General features: G+C 39.0%; 1 non-coding gene across 1 annotated transcript; it reads right to left on the bottom strand.

The window, feature by feature from the left end:
- Positions 1-508: 508 nt before the first annotated feature.
- Positions 509-615, bottom strand: LOC141683156 (small nucleolar RNA R71). The gene has a single exon (XR_012560140.1). It is a non-coding gene; the product is annotated as a small nucleolar RNA R71 (small nucleolar RNA).
- Positions 616-5,196: the final 4,581 nt, after the last annotated feature.

Below are 5,196 nucleotides of genomic sequence, written 5' to 3'. Positions count from 1 at the left end.
GTCTCGTAAGAGAACTCTGGATCAAGCGGAGGAAGAAGTTGTGGTTCATCGGAAAGTTTTTAAGAAAGAATAGAAAGTAGAGGACGAAGAGAAAGTTGAGGAACCATCTTTAGTAGTAATGGTAGATCAAGCAGAAAATCCGAAGCCGTTGATGGACTATTCTCAGCCTAAGATCAATGATATTCAGTCAAGCATTATCAGGCCAGCCATCTCGGCTAACACTTTTGAGATCAAGTCAAGCACGATTCAGATGATACATAATTCACTTCAGTTTGGGGGTTCTCCTATAGAAGATCCCAACATGCACATCAGGGATTTGATCGAGATCTGTGACACTTTTAAGTTTAATGGGGTGACTAAAGATGCTATCAAGCTGAGACTTTTCCCATTTTTTCCGAAAGATAAGGCTAAGTATTGGTTACATTCTCTACCAGCAGGCTCTATTACTACATGGGAGGATCTTGCTCAAAAGTTTCTCATTAAATTGTTTCCTATGGCGAAGATGGCTGCAATCAGGAATGCTCTTACCCAGTTTGTGCAACAATCTGGAGAATCTTTGTATGAGGCTTGGGATCGATATAAGAAGATGCTAAGGAAGTGCCCACACCATGGCATGCCCGATTGGATGATCATAAACTGTTTTTATAATGGTTTAGGTGCACAGTCTAGACCTATGCTCGATGCAGCGTTTGGTGGAGCCTTATGGGCGAAAAGTTATAATGAAGCTTATGAGTTGATTTAGCTAATGGCGGCTAATGAATACCAGAATCCTACGCAAAGAATGTTACAAGGCAAGGTAGCAGGAATTCTGGAAGTGGACACAGCTACTGCTATAACTGCTCAACTTCAAGCTTTGACGATAAAAGTGGACTCTTTGGCTAATAATGGAGTTAATCAAATCACTAGTGTTTGTGAGCTTTGTGCGGGGGCACATGAGACTGAGCAGTGTGCTATTTCTAGAGAACTAGCTCAATTTGTGAGCAACTTTCAGATATCATAGCATCAAGCTCCAGCCACTTATCATCCCAACAACCGCAACCATCTTAACTTTAGCTGGAGCAATAATCAGAATGCGGTGCAACAACCTTATCAGCCATACACGGCAAAACAGTATAACCCTCCTGGTTTTCAACAACCGCAATATGCACCAAGACAATAACTTCAACTTCAGCAGTTACCTCAAGCTAATGAAAAATCTGAATTGGAGGAGTTGAGGCTTATGTGCAAGAGCCAAGTTGTTTATATCGAGACATTAGAGAATCAGATTGGGTAGATTTCTAATGCATTACTAAATCATCAACCTGGCACACTTCCTAGCGACACTGAAGTGCAAGGCAAGAAGGAAGCTAAGGAGCATGTTAAGGCAATTACATTAGGTCTGGAAAGGTTGCAAATCCTGAAAAAGTTAAGGCTCTAGAATATGAAGTTGTGGCTGATGAAGAAGAGCCGAAGGAAGAAGAAATGGAACCAAGGAAGACAGTTGTTGTCAACACTCCTCCTGAGGGTAACACAAGGGAAAAACAGGTCTATCCTCCACCTCCTTTTCCTAAGAGGCTGCAAAAGCAAAAGCTGGACAAGCAATTTGCTAGGTTCTTGGAAGTTTTCAAGAAACTTCACATCAACATACCTTTCACTGAAACACTTGAACAAATGCCTAGTTATGTGAAGTTCATGAAAGGTATTCTCTCTCGGAAAATGAAGCTAGATGACTTAGAGACCGTTGCTCTAATGGAGGAATGCAGTGCTGTGCTGCAACAGAAGTTGCCTCCGAAGCTTAAAGATCCTGGAAGCTTCACTGTTTCGTGCACCATCGGAAAAGTGTCATTCGACAAATGCTTATGTGACTTGGGAGCTAGCATCAAATTGCTGCCTTTATCTATCTTCAAGAAGTTGGGTCTACCTGATCCAAAGCCTACATATATGTCCTTGCCGTTGGCCAATCGCTCTATTACATATCCACGAGGCATTGTGGAAGATGTATTGATCAAGGTGGACAAAATCATCTTTCCAGCTGACTTTGTTATTCTTGATTTCGAGGAAGATAAGAAGATTCTCATAATCTTGGGAAGACCTTTCTTGGCTACAGGCTGAACTTTGATAGATGTGTAGAAGGGTGAGCTTACTATGCGAGTGCAGGATCAGGATGTTACCTTCAATGTTTTCAATGCCATGAAATTCCCTACTGATGAAGAGGAGTGCTTTAAGATGGAGTTGGTCGAATCTGTGGTTACTTCAGAATTGGATCATGTGCTTAAATCAAATGCCTTAGAGAAAGCCTTATTGAGGGATTTCGATAGTGAAGATGAGGAAAACGACTAGCAGTTACAGTATTTGAATGTTTCTCCATGGAAGCAACGTTTGGAAATGCCATTTGAATCTCTTGGGTTGGAGGAACTGAAAAAGTTCTCCAAAGTGCCTCAATCCATCTATTGAGGAAGCTCCTACCCTTGAGGTTAAGCTTTCACCAGAACATTTGAGGTATGCGTTTTTAGGTGATGCATCTACTTTGCCTGTTATTATTGCATCTGACCTTTCAGGTAGTGATGAGGAGAAGCTTTTGAGAATTTTTAGAGAGTTCAAATCGGCAATTGGTTGGACTATAGCAGATAACAAGGGAATCAGCCCTTCTTATTGTATGCACAAAATTCTGCTAGAGGAAGGAAGCAAGCCTACTGTCAAGCAACAGATAAGGCTAAATCCAATCATGAAAGTGGTTGTGAAGAAGGAAATCCTCAAGTGGCTAGATGCAGGGATCATCTACCCCAATTCTGACATTTCATGGGTAAGCCAAGTTCAGTGTATGCCGAAGAAATGAGGTATCATTGTGGTTTCCAATGAGAAGAATAAGCTTAATCCTACACGAACAGTCACAGGGTGGAGAGTTTGCATGGATTATAGAAAGTTGAACAAGGCTATAAGAAAAGATCACTTCCCTCTTCCTTTTGATCAGATGCTTGATAGATTGGTTTGGCATGATTACTACTGTCTTCTGGATGGCTATTCGGGTTATAATCAGATTTGTATCGCTCCAGAAGATCAAGAGAAAACTACATTCACATGTCCTTTCGGTACTTTTACATTCAGGAGAGTTTCTTTTGGGATATATGGTGCACCAACCACTTTTCAGAGATGCATGATGGCTATCTTCTCTTACATGATTGGAAATAATGTAGAAGTGCTCATGGATGATTTCTCGGTCTTTGGAACTTCTTATAATGAATGCTAGCACAATCTTGGATTAGTGCTGAAAAAGTGCGTTAAGACCAATTTGGTTCTCAATCGAGAGAAATGTCATTTTATGGTGCGCCAAGGCATCATTCTTGGTCACAAGGTTTCTAGTAAGGGTCTTGAGGTGGACAAAGCCATGGTGGGGGTCATTGAAAATCTTCCTCCACCAATTTCTGTTAAGGGGGTCATGCGGGTTTCTATAGGCATTTCATCAAGGAATTTTCTAAAATTTCTAAGCCGTTGTGCAATTTGCTAGAGAAAGATGTTACTTTCAAGTTTGATGACGAGTGCCTTGCTGCTTTTGAGACACTAAAGAAGAGTTTGATTATGGCACCTGCCATAACTGCACCTGATTGGTCTGAACCGTTTGAAATGATGTGTGATGCAAGTGACTATGTGGAGCAGTTTCTGGGCAAAGAAATAACAACATATTAGGCCATAATGATACTATAGAAGGGGGTTGAATATAGTATCTATAATCAATTCGATTATAAACACAAGTATGTAACAGAAAACAAGTTTATTCAATATATCAAACTCTGTTACAGTAGGTTTAATATACTCTCTCAGTGATGTATGATATCACTAAGAGCTGCTAGGGTTACAATGAATAATATTCTCGTTAATGATAACACATATAGTGTAAACCCTAATCTGTGTTTATATATTACACAGTTACATGATATCTCCTAATTGATATGATATGTTCTGTTTCCTAAAATACAACAATCAAAGATTATCTACTGTCATCCTTTAGCTGTACAACTCTCCAAGCATATCTTCTTTTGTTTAATCCATGTCCTCTCCTGTAAATCAGCCGCTTTTCATCCCTGAAGTATATCCGCACTTAAGTTCTGATGTAAGTCCTGATGGCTTAAGTTCTAATAACTTCCTGTCTTCAGTAAGTTCTGATTTCCAGTTAAGTTCTGATAGTAAGTTCTGAAACTAAACAAATTAAATTAAACATGACATCATAAATATATCTTAAAATCTCCCCCAACTTGTAAATTATAAAAATATACAAGTTTATAGATTTGATGATGTCAAAAACATTTAAGTACAAATGCAATGAGAGTTTATATGCACAACTAAATACAACTTACAGTCCATGCAGCTTTTACCAAATTCACTGAATCAGCCTGAATTCATAATGATTCCTTACAAATTCTGATACCAGCTTGGTTTCTGCATTTCTTTTAACTTCAAGTAACTGAGCTTTGACTTGCTGTAGTTCTTCATCTTCAGTATCACCAATATGATATATGGCAGCTCTGAATGCAGAAATTGGATATCTTTCAAGTCCATCTCCCAGTTTGATTACCCTTGGATGTGTAGAATCTTCAGTATTGCATAAGCATCTTTCTTTCAGAATTACTTCTACCTTGGCAAAATTCCTCCTCATAGGAATTTCTCTTCCATCATCCTCAGTCATCATTGGAGTATACTCTGTCATTCTTGCACCAGAAATTATGAGTAAATCTCTTATTATCTTCAGAATATATTCTGACCATTTCCTGGTAACATCAAAATTTACCTCCAGTAGATAATGAATATATTGGAGCTCTTTGATAGATTTCTTCAGCACATCAGAGTCAGATAATCTATAAGTTCTACCATCAATCAGAAATAAGATCAATTTCTCTTTTTCTTCATAACCATCATGAGTATCCATCACTACTTGAGCAGAAAGCACTTTGTCAAGGTGCTTCTGTGTGATATCTTCATATGGCTTGTCAGTCAATGTGAATGGATCTCTAATATCAACTTCTATCCCAGTCTGGAATTTCTCTCTGTCAGAACCTAATCCAGAAGTGTCTCTAGCTTGCTTGGCTTTTACCCCAAATGTTGCAAGTTGATTCAACATCTGATTTGTGTTAGGCTGAACTGGAATAGACTTGTTCCATAGAAGCTTCTCCTTGTCTTCTAATGTTAAGCTGTCTATGTCAACTTGAGCAGTGTCAGAGTTTG

This window comes from Apium graveolens, chromosome 1 (genome assembly GCF_009905375.1).
Source record: "Apium graveolens cultivar Ventura chromosome 1, ASM990537v1, whole genome shotgun sequence".
NCBI lineage: Eukaryota > Viridiplantae > Streptophyta > Magnoliopsida > Apiales > Apiaceae > Apium > Apium graveolens.
Note: the sequence above shows the minus strand (reverse complement) of the source record. Positions and strands in the feature narration are given on the sequence as shown.